This window comes from Pygoscelis adeliae, unplaced genomic scaffold (genome assembly GCF_000699105.1).
Source record: "Pygoscelis adeliae isolate BGI_AS28 unplaced genomic scaffold, ASM69910v1 Scaffold1, whole genome shotgun sequence".
Lineage (NCBI taxonomy): Eukaryota > Metazoa > Chordata > Aves > Sphenisciformes > Spheniscidae > Pygoscelis > Pygoscelis adeliae.
In genome coordinates this window covers 6,040,178-6,051,406 of record NW_008824051.1, presented here as the reverse complement: position 1 = coordinate 6,051,406, position 11,229 = coordinate 6,040,178, and positions in this window count along the sequence as shown.

The following is an 11,229-nucleotide window of genomic DNA, read 5'->3' as shown; positions in this document are numbered from 1 at the left end:
GTTGGAAGGGGAAAGGAGGTGAGCAAGGCTCAGGTGTGTAGAGGGCGTGTGTCTGGGCTGGAGCTGCAAGAGATGGGGCTGTGAATCAAGGCAGGGAACTGGGTGGTTGCACGTTCTCGGGCATTTCTGTGCAGACAGATTAAGAATGAAGCTTAGTTGTGGGGTAGGGTCAACTTCCAATACTCTTCACAGCCACTTGTAGCATGGCCTGAGGAATATCAAACTTCCAAAAAGGCAACAGCTCATCACGTTGACTTAAGGAAATTAAAACACAAGTTATTGTAGCCAGAGCTAAACAGCAGATAGAGAATATCTCCTACCCGCGCAGACCATAGACACAGAGAAGACTGTGGTATGTCGTCGTGAAGAGTTTGGGTGGGAACGTCTCTCATCTCCCCTTTGTTCTTGGACCATTATGCACTGGGCACCTAGCTGACTGAAATCTCGCTTTCCTCCAGGGCCAGCATTGCAGAGCAGAATCATATCTCCTCTAGTGCACAAAATTGCTCCGACAGCTTATCACTGCTTGTTTACCAGCTGATTGTTTTCACTCTCTTTAGGAGCTAGATAATAAGCACAGTGAAACAATTATCATGCTTCATTGATGCGCTGTCATAGCCTCTTCGCTGTTGAAATCCAAAAAACAGCTGCATTTGTCATTAATTGAGGTTTGTCTTCCAGAGGTTATGAAGGAGGATGATTCTTCGGTCATAGCAGGCATGATTATTTGCACTGACTCATGGACAGTTATTTTCAACAGATCTATCTATATCACCTTGGCATAAGTAAAAGGTGATGGCTAAATCTCTTCATTTTATCAAGATTTCACTCATAGAAGTGTAGGACTGAAGGAAACCAGCTGGGTCACAGAGTGTAGTCTTCTCTAACTGCAGAAAACAAAGCAGTAGACATTAAAATCAGACTTGGAAAATACCTGCCTCATCTCTCCCCACGTACCGTGGGCCACAGGACACTTCCCGTTACGCTATGAAAACTTTAGATTTTTAGTAAAAGATCAAAAGCCACAGTGACAGCTGAACTGCAGGAAGATCACAGGAGAGATCAAGAGTACCAACAACGTCCTAGATCCTTTCAAAGGTAAAGACTGAACTTCCTCAAAACAGAAATCTTCCACTGTGTTTACAGTTGTGTGGTTTGGTGGTCAACATTAACTCTCCATTCCTTGGGTTCATATAAGGTATATGAAAGAATATCGACTTCTTTCCAATTAGCTCAAGTAGCAGGTGACATGACCTTTCATTTTCCTCAGCTCTTTATTTCTGTCTAATAGAGCTAAAGCTGTCTGATTATAGTTTACTGCCTCTCAGGCTGTGTGGCCTTCAGCAGAACTAACTCTCTTCCAGGTCATGTTCATGTGTTCAGAAATGTGAGTGACATCCTAATTGGGCATGTGAGGGTTGCTATGTATTTAATCCTGGAAGGGCACCAGGCAGCCAACTAGGTTCATCAATCTAAATTTAGCTGTAAAAAGTCTGGGAAAATACCTGATCCTTTTAGACTTCTGTAAAAACTATCTGCTCAGCCCTGGAAGTGGTTGTAGGCTGGGTTTACTTGAAATGCAAGGGCACATAACTTGAATCCTTCAACAGCCAATTCACAAAAGTGAAGGCTCTTGGGCACTGTGTCTGATGGAGCAGAAGGTCTGTGCTGCACCTCACTTCTATACAACCCCACGTGTAACTGCTGTCTAACTGGGCAAACTATACCATTTTGTGTGACCGAAACACCTACGTAAGCAGTCGGCTGAGATCTCATTGCATGACTGTTCATCTGCTAAATAGGGTGGCAGTGTTGGCTGTGCCCTCTGGGAGGACCTATTCTGGGAGCAGCTGTGCTCCAGGAAGCCGCTGTGACTTGCCAGCCCCTTGGAGGATGCTGAGGGCAGATAGAGCTTGAGCAGCTTGCTAGGATTTCTGTGGCACTGCTGAGAACCTGGCTGTTTCTTTTCTGGGCTCAGCTTGGCCTTGTGGAGTCTATCATTGGAAGTGGTGGCGGCAGTGCTGGAGTCAAGCGTTGTGCATCTGTGAAGGGGTAAGCAACATACGTACTTATTTTAAGGTTGCCAACAAGAGCAAAGTCCATCTGATTAATCTGAACATGCAGCTGGGCCCGAGAGAAGGCAGGCAGCGCAGCAGAGAAGGGAAAGCTGCTAGAGCAAATAAAAAGATGAGCATGCTTTTCCCTTCTGTTGCACTTGCCAACTGTAGAGAAACCACAAACATGAATGGCATGGTTAAATACTATTCTTGCATGGGGAGCAGAAGAGGTTAGCTCCCGCACCCAGAGAGGTTAGAGGTGTCAGTGTGTCTGAAGCACCGTGCTTCCAAAGCGTGCCTGCAACTCTGGTGCTGTTGGAAATACTCTGGAGCCTTGGTGCCCCTGGCCCTGGCTGAGAGCTGCTAAGCCCCAAACGCCACGGGAGCTGCAGGCAGGGTGTGTGTGAGGCAGGTGCCAGCTGGGGCTTTGGACGGTTTGAGTATGGCAGGTTTCCTCCAGAGTGGCAGGAAGCTGAACTCCAACTATACTCCGAACTAAAAAGGGGCAGCCTGGTATACCCCTCTTCCCATGGTGTCTCATTTCTACACAAAGCCTTAGTTATTTAGTTTGACTACCTAATTCAATGCCATTAAAGCTTTTTTAGCATTTGCTTTTCAAGAGGGCAGGAGAAAATTAGCACTTCTTTTAAAATACGGTTTCAGTTAACTTAAACAGACAAACAAAAACCCCAACCAAAACCAAACCCTAAAACCAAAAAACCCTGGGGTTTTTTTTGTTTGTTTGTTATAAAAAAGTTTCCTAACACCTCAACTCCAAGTAGTAGAAAAGCCATATTGCTGATCAACAAGTGGGGTCTTTTACTTAACACGTGTAATCATTATGGAGCCATCTACCAGCATCTCTCTACTAAAAATGTGTTTTCCTAAAAAGCCCTGTCAAGTTTAGCATCCTTACAAGAACCTTGGAACACCACCGCTTGTCTTGCATTCCTCTGACCTTTCTGCAACCCAAAAATAACTGTTCCTAGCCCACTAAACTTTCTACATTCATAAATACATTTGATGCCAACTACATTTGAAGAAAATAGACTATATTTAAAGCTATTAGTTAGCATCACAGATAGTTCCTGCCCTCCCTGGTCCCCCTGGGATTGTTTGCCCTTTTTAAATGGAGTAGGTTTGGATAAAGTATGTGTCTCTGGCATGACTGTTCTGAAGGGGCCTCCCACAGATGCTATTTAATATATCCTCCAATAATTCAAGTAGGAGAGGTTAGTGTATTTTATCTATTCATCTAGATGGGGCTGTCAAAGTGGATTTGGAGCTGGATTTGAAGACATCAAGATATGTAAATTTAAGAGGGGGAAGCATGCCCACAGGTGAGTCTGAATACAACTAGGCTTACACTAAGCTTATTCTTAAAAAAAAAAAAAAAATTTGATTGTGCAGTATTCGTAATAGACTTCAGATAATGCCTTTGGTTTTGTTTAGAGTTTATTTGTGGAGTGTCAATGTTTATTGTCTGCATAGTCTCCCAAAAATTACAAAGCCCTGAAATTTTCCACAAAAATTGTACAGCACAAATGTGGTTTTGAAAAAGCAATTCAATTCCTCCTGTCCTTTCTCACTTTCTTTAGGGGGTAATGCAATATGGACATTGCATTTCATTCACTCCTTAAACCCTTACTGTAGTCAGCTGTTTATATATATAGAGAGAGTGTGTGTATATATATGTATGCATGCATATTTATAGTTGAATGTATAAGAACTCAACCTCTGTTTTAAAATGGAGTGGTTTGCATTTATACTCAAATACTTTGTTTTATCAGGCTCCCCTGCCCCAAACAAATGTCTGAAGGCATCTCAAGTTGGCAAGATAATCAGCTCTGACCACTTTATTTCCATTCCTGATTGCTTACTTTTTCCCATGAGAAAATCCTTTTGAATTACATATTTAACTTGTGTAAGGGAATGGGAGCTCCATTACTGCAAAATGTGAAGGTTCCCTGGCTTGCTATTCTTGTTTCATGCTCACCACAACCTATTATAGATGTATGCGTGGATTTTTTTGTTTTCTCCCCTGGCGGGTTTCCACCAAAAAATGGAGGCATTGCTTTTGGTGCATCCTCTGGACTAAAAGGCTCTTGGCATCAGGGAAATAAAGCAAGATGGTACGTAGTGTCCCAGCCCCGGGTGAAGTTGTAATAATTAGCTTTTGAACCTTTAAAACTTGTCTTTTTTTTTTTTCCTTTTTTTTTTGGCTTATTTTTCTTTCTCCTTTCTTTCTCCATCTTTAGTGACTGGAAAATGACCTGGTGTAAGGGACCTTAAAAGAAGCTTTCTCTAAATGTCCAGCCTCAGTGCTTCCTGCTGCCATTTAAGTCCGTCTCTATCATACCGATGGTGCATCCTTTAGCGTATTTGAGTACTTGGTCACCTTTTCTGCAGGTTGAATATCTTTCCTAGCACTACAGTGGCTCTTAGTCCAGTTGCTCACGTAGCCTTTCGGGGTGTAGTTCAGCTGGATGGGAAGTGGGCGATGGGATGGCATGGGGACTCTCTGCTCACCTTAGTGTGTAGTGAGGTCAGGGAAAGGAAGGGGAGAAGAACAACTATCATAATTCATTAGAATGGTAAATAGTTTGCGAATTCTGTTTGCCAAGGCCCAGGGGATAATGTCTTTCTGCTGCGTAAGGGCAAGTTCTGTGAGAACTCAGGACCCTTGCTGCTGCTCCCGGGCTTCCACATTTTACCCCAGCATGCTCAGCAGGTTCCTAGAGACCAGTGCACGGTCATAAATGCAGCCTCGTCCTGAAAACACCAACCTCCAGCGCATGGTGGGGTGCACCTGGCTGCATCGCAGGTATATGCACTTTATAGGGTGTCTGTAAGGCTGGGGTGAGCTGGGGTTTCCGCCAACTGTACCAGCAGCATCTGCAAGGGAACTATGCAGGGAGGTGGGGAACTGACCCTGCAGCCTCCCCCAGTGCCACAGAGCCGGACAGCAGCTCTGACGTGTGCGCATCTGTGCAGCCTTATGAAATAAGCCTCTGCGTGCTGGATGGCATCAGTGGCATCCCCTGAGGTATCCAGTGGAACTGGAAACCAGCCTTGTGTGTGCATTAGTGACCAACTGCAGCATGTAGTCTGCTTTAGCTTTTGCTGTGACTGGGAGATACTCTCTGCTGAAGGCTGTCTTCTGGCCTTCTCTGGAGAACGATGTTGCTTATCTTGGTTTTGCAACTTCAGTAAATCTTCTGCTAACTGCCTTTACCAAGTGATCCCTTAGGTGCACTGTTCTGGGACATGTGGGGTTTTCCAGTGCAATACACTTTCCTATACATTGATTGTGCCTGTACTGTCGCAGAAGCTTTTGATTAATGTATCACCTGGCTTTTCTGTAGATGCATGCCAAATATCTACCTCTTGAAGATGAATATACGTAGAAAAGATATAAAGATATACGTAGAAAGATGCAAAATCAATTTGGGATGTAGGACGTCCCAGGCTTACTGGGTTAGAGTGAATGTATTTATGTCTAATCCTATTGGTGTCAGGAGTTCTGCTTCTCTGCTTTGAATCTTCACCCCATATTGAAATTAAAGTCTTGGCAATCAGCAGTGCCAAGAAATAAATAACTGACCGAGATTCTCTTTTCAAATCTGTCCCGAGTGAAGTTTTGTGCATGATCATTTTTGTTTCGGTTGCAGCTGTGACTGGAACCAGTCCCTGCCAGTGGCATGGCTGAACAGCAGCCTGTGCTTTAGGGAGCCTTCCATCAATTGCGTGGGACAAGCCCAAGCCAGGCAGGAACACAAGGGTGACACTAAACACATGAAGGTTTCACACAGATGAGCTTCTTGAAAATGCTGCACATGCTATCAGTCTCTGAGAAGGAATAACTACCTTAGACAAAATCTTGCAAGCTGCTTCTCTGCTTTAAGATGCCCTCACAAATTCTGCAACAGGAACTAAACAAGTGGGAAAACAATCACCTAGAAAAGAAATCTCTGGGAGCCACTTTCAAGGCAGGCGTAAGTGACATCACAGAAATGATGCTTCATTCAGCAAAGCAGTTCTTTCAGGGAGTCTTTTCTAAAGTCAGGGCAGGATTTATCTGTAATAACCTACGATTGCTGAATTGATATGTGAATAGCTGAAGTAACCAAGAAGCTATCTGTGAACACGTGGGCATGTAATGACTGGGCAGCACACCCTGAGTGAGGGTGCTGTGATAATGGTGTTCCTGGGGTGTGCAGTACCGGCGAGGAGCGGAGAGGGGGCTCCTGTTTTCCAGAACACGGCTTCCTGGAAATGGTTTTGCTTCTCATATGCCTTCCTTTTGGCCAGAAGTTCAGTATTTTTAACATCATTCTTTTAACATCCTTTTGATGGATCAGAACAAATGGAAAAAAGCACTCTTCATGTGTTACAAAAAAACAGGTGCACTTCCACTACATTTTGGAAGAGCACTGGGGTGCTGCCCAGCCCCAGGCACCAGCCTGCTTTGCATTGCTGCCCAGCAGCACTGTGCTGGCTGCGTGCAATGGAGATGGCGCCGGCGGGTGGTGGAGGGCACTGAGAGTCTCCAGTCTCTCTTGGTTTTTATCTCGGTGGTAACAAGCTCATGAAAATGTTGTTGAGTGTTGTTTCTGCAGCCAACTGGCGGAGCAGGAAACCACTTCTGAATTAGAGCCAGGAGTCACTTGTAAAATACTCTGCTGGCCACCCCGTGAAGGACTTGTAGCACCTCGGACGTGTTAATTCAGCACGTGGCAGGCTTCGGGCTTCTTACAAACCCCAAGGGGAAGGGATAATTGTCCTCTCGGAGAGGAGCGGAATGAAACATGAGAGGTGAAATGCCCTGATAATGACAGTCGGCTCCTGCCAGCATTTCGCAGTCAGAAAGCAATGGCTCCTGGAGGGCTGCCAGGCATATCTCAGAGACAGGCAGGAGCCTGTGTGTGCCACGCAGGGCATGCGCAGTAAGCCTGCAGCATCCAGGAGCCTCTGGTGTGCCAGCAGGCAGACTGCACGTAACCTGGGTCTGGAAGCCCCATGGTGGTGCTGGCTGAGGGACCCCAATGTGGCAGTGGGTGAAGGCTGGCACCCAGGGCTTTGCTAGGTTGAGCCCAGAATGGAGGTAACACATGAAGCCTGCTGAGGAGTATCTTTGCTTGGTGCTTGGCTGTGCTGTAAGGAGCTTGGGTTGGTGCTCCAGGGGGTATTTTTGTCTTGTGCTTGGCTTTGCAGGGTAGAGACACCTTTAGCTCCTCTTCCCTTGAGGTATGGGTTGTAGTCGTCTCCTTTTCTGAAGCAAAGACTGATGATAATGGTGTGTTATCATCATGGGTCACTGGGGCTGATCCACAGCTTCTCTGCAATGGAGGCAAAATTGCATTTTGTTCTTTCGAGGAGGAGGGCAAAAGGCTCATCCAGGATTTAATGCTGCCTGCTGGAACAGGAACAGGAATGGCTTCTCTGCAAGTCATCCTATCTTCCTAATTTTACTGCAGCCCAAGCAGTCTGCCCTCATAAACAGATAGAATTTAAGCAGACCTGTATGTACGGCAGTGCTCAGTTTGTGGGTTGCTGAGCAGCAGAGCTTGTTCAGGTTAGGCATCGGGAAAACGTTACTGAGTGGCAAAGATGGGGAGAAGCTGGACTGGATTGTGCAGGCATCGGGAGAAGCTTTGCTGCTGGAGATCTTTAAGGGCAAGTTGGGCAAACTTTGCCCAGAAATAACATACATGCAGCTGATCATACCTTGGGGCAGGGATTAAATTGGATGATTTATCACAGTCCTTTCCAGGCCCCTTGTTCTGTTTTTTTGCTTTGCTACTTTAGTCTGTAAATTCTTTCTGTATGTGCTAGCGCAGCAATTACCGTAGTGATGTCGTCTCCCAAGGGTGCTGGCAGAGTAGACATGTTATAACCTCCCTCTTCCCTGCTTATAAAAACATGTTAGCCTGTGCTGATGCACTCTCCCAAATAGAAGTGGTCTTTGGGGGATGTAAGTAAAATGAATGCATAGGTATAGCACAGCTGGTAGGGCCTGGAAAGGTGTTTAAAACATTGTAGCCTATGGGTTCAGCCACTTACATTATAGATCTGGCATTTTAAGTCATTAAAAACAAACGCTAATTTCTGCCTATGCTGGAATAGATAGATTTGGATAGAAAACTGTACAAAGAATAGACAAACTAAAAGTGATTTAGATTGTTATTGAACTCTCCTTTTACCTTCTGGGAAAAACAAAACAAAACAAACCTATGGCATATGTAACCTGTGGACCCAATGAAAAGCTGAATTAGCCTCACATATCCAGAGAGCACAAGAAACCTGCGTGGTTTCATTACAGTTTTCATTTATACTTGTCAAAACTCACAGCACAATACATTTTCACCCTCAATTTCCACTGGAAATTGCTTTTGGAGTGACTCATTCCTTATTTGTGTTCTTTTTGTGGTTCCTGACGTGTTCCACGTTTCAGCAGCTCTTCATTTGAATACATACAGCCTTAATCACGGGCATTTTTAGTTATCTTCTTTGAACTGCTAAAGTTAAGGGTTTGTAAGCCCTAAGAAGCCATATATCCAGCATCTCCAAGAGTGAGACCTGAAACTGAAGAGTCATCTCACCTGAATAAGGTGAGTAGGATTTGACTTGAGATCTCAATATGCTACAGATGATCTTTGCCTTTCTCCTTTCTTCAAGATGTTTTTGTTGAAAAATACTGCAGGGATTTGTGCTGCTGCTTCTTCAGAGCTCTCTTTTTTTGTGTGAGCTGTTTAGCCTGATAAACTTTCCACGCAGGAGCATCCCTGGTTTTGTTACTGTGTTATTTATTTATGTACAAAAACGCAGCACTGGAAACGTCGCGCTTCACCTGTTCCAGCTGAAGTCCGCATCCAAGAAGTCCTGATGCGGTCTGCTACCGTGTACCTGCTCACTAGGACATCTGTGTGAATAAATGAGAACTGTGTCTATAAGGGACTTCAATGCAAATAAACTGAACTCTGACCGTCTTACAAAACTCATAAACTGCTCCCAGATGAAAGAATTCAGCATGAGCTCTCTAGCCTGTCTTAGGACTGTGCATGAACTTTAAGCTCCCAGAAATATAACAAAGTGTAGGTTTCCAGGAAAGGGAATCATTAATTAGAGGGACTGATGTCCTTTGCTGCATCCTGGAGGACAGATCCAGCTGAGGATCCTTTACTCTTGCCTGGAGAGGCTTTGCATTTGGCAACACTGGGTCCTAAATCTGTGCTAGCTCTACAGTTGTCAGCAAACTATTCTCCTACCCCTATCCTCTTCCAGATGCTCAAGAAGTAAAGCTGCATTTTACTCTTATCGTCAGCTGTTTGACAGTGCTGCTGCTTTTTAAATAAATACAAAAGTTAAGATCTTAAATCACTGATAAAGTATAAATACACTTTAAAACCACATTTGAATAGAGTCACTGTTGCTCACCTGTCAGAGCTCTCTTGCTATTACTGGAGCTCAGCTCACCCTTGGCTGAATGTCTCAGGGAGCTTGCTTTGCTCCCCTTACTATTTAGGTGTTTCGGTATTACTGGAAATGCAACTCTTTCGGCTGGGATCTTGGGAGACATCTCCCTCTCCCGTGTGCTGCTTGTGGTGTGTGCACAAACACACCGCTGGCTGTTCTACCGTTGAATTGTCTGCCCTGTGTATCAGTGGAAGTTTTGCCTTTGTTTTCCATAGAAAGAGGATCAGACCTTTAACAGTTTAAGATTTTATGTGCTTTCCTTATTTTACAGCATTTCAATTCACTTGTTGAACCCTAGCAAAAATGTATAATAAAACTGGTGAAAGAGACCAGCCATACTAGGCAACCTGTAGCCTTACAAATTCTCCCAGATACACTTCTCTGCTCCTTGCAAATCCAGAGAGCACCCACCCAGCTCTTTCGGTAACAAGTGAGGGGTTTCTAACGATGAGCTGGGAGAGAAAGCAGAGCTTTGCATATCCACAAACAGGTATTGCAAACACATTACACTGCAATATATTTTGCCCTCTTTTGTTGCTGGAAGAAGAAAAGCGCCAGCTAAAACCTGTGCTTTAGAGTCAGCGTTTCTGCTTTTGATGATGGCGAGTTTAACTTTTACTGGTACTTGAGGCACAACCTAAATGATCCTTCTCTGAATCATCTTAACAAACTGGTTTCACTTCCAGTGAGGGTCTTTATTAAAGTATCAGCTGCTTGGAGATGCATTTCAGTGTGGAGATGCCTTCTTGAAAACTTCCCACCTAGCTGCAGGGTCCAGCAGAGGAGTCTGGAGTTAGCGGGGCCAAACCACCCTCAAGAGATGCCTCTGTCTTTCTCCGAACTACGAAGAAAGCCAAGACAATCTGGTACCTGGAGTTGGGTGGGAGGAATCCAGGCTCTCCCTGGATTCTTACAAACTGAGCAAGGGAATACACTTTCAGCTATCTGACAAGAGTTTTTTCTGAATCCATGTTTCTGAAATAACTACTATATTCCCTTCTGATCTGGGTTTTGCATCGCCTAGACCTCTGGAAAAATAATACCCCTATACAGATCTTATGACTTGCCAAACTTTATTTATTCTTTCCTGTCATGTCACCAGGTAATTACTGATGTTTGATCTTCAAGCTTTCTTTACAGCATGCGCTTACTCATTCTAGTAGAACAACAGATCCTCCTGGAAGCTATGCTAAGGCACATGGAGGACAGGGAGGTGATTCGAGACAGCCAGCATGGCTTCACCAAGGGCAAGTCCTGCCTGACTAACCTAGTGGCCTTCTGTGATGGAGTGACTACATCAGTGGACACGGGAAGGGCTACAGATGTCGTCTCTCTGGACCTCTGTAAGGCCTTTGACATGGTCCCCACCAACATCCTTCTCTCTAAACTGCAGAGGTATGGATTTGATGGGTGGACTGTCCAGTGGGTGAGGAATTGGATGGTCGCATCCAGAGGGTAGTGGTCAATGGCTCAATGTCCGGATGGAGATTGGTGATGAGTGGCGTCCCGCAGGGGTCCTCCGTATTGGGACCGGTACTGTTTAATATCTTCATCAATGACACAGACAGTGGGATCGAGTGCACCCTCAGCAAGTTTGCAGATGACACCAAACTGAATGGTGTGGTCAACACGCCAGAGGGACAGGATACTATCCAGAGGGACCTGGACAAGCTGGAGAAGTGGGCCCGTGTGAACC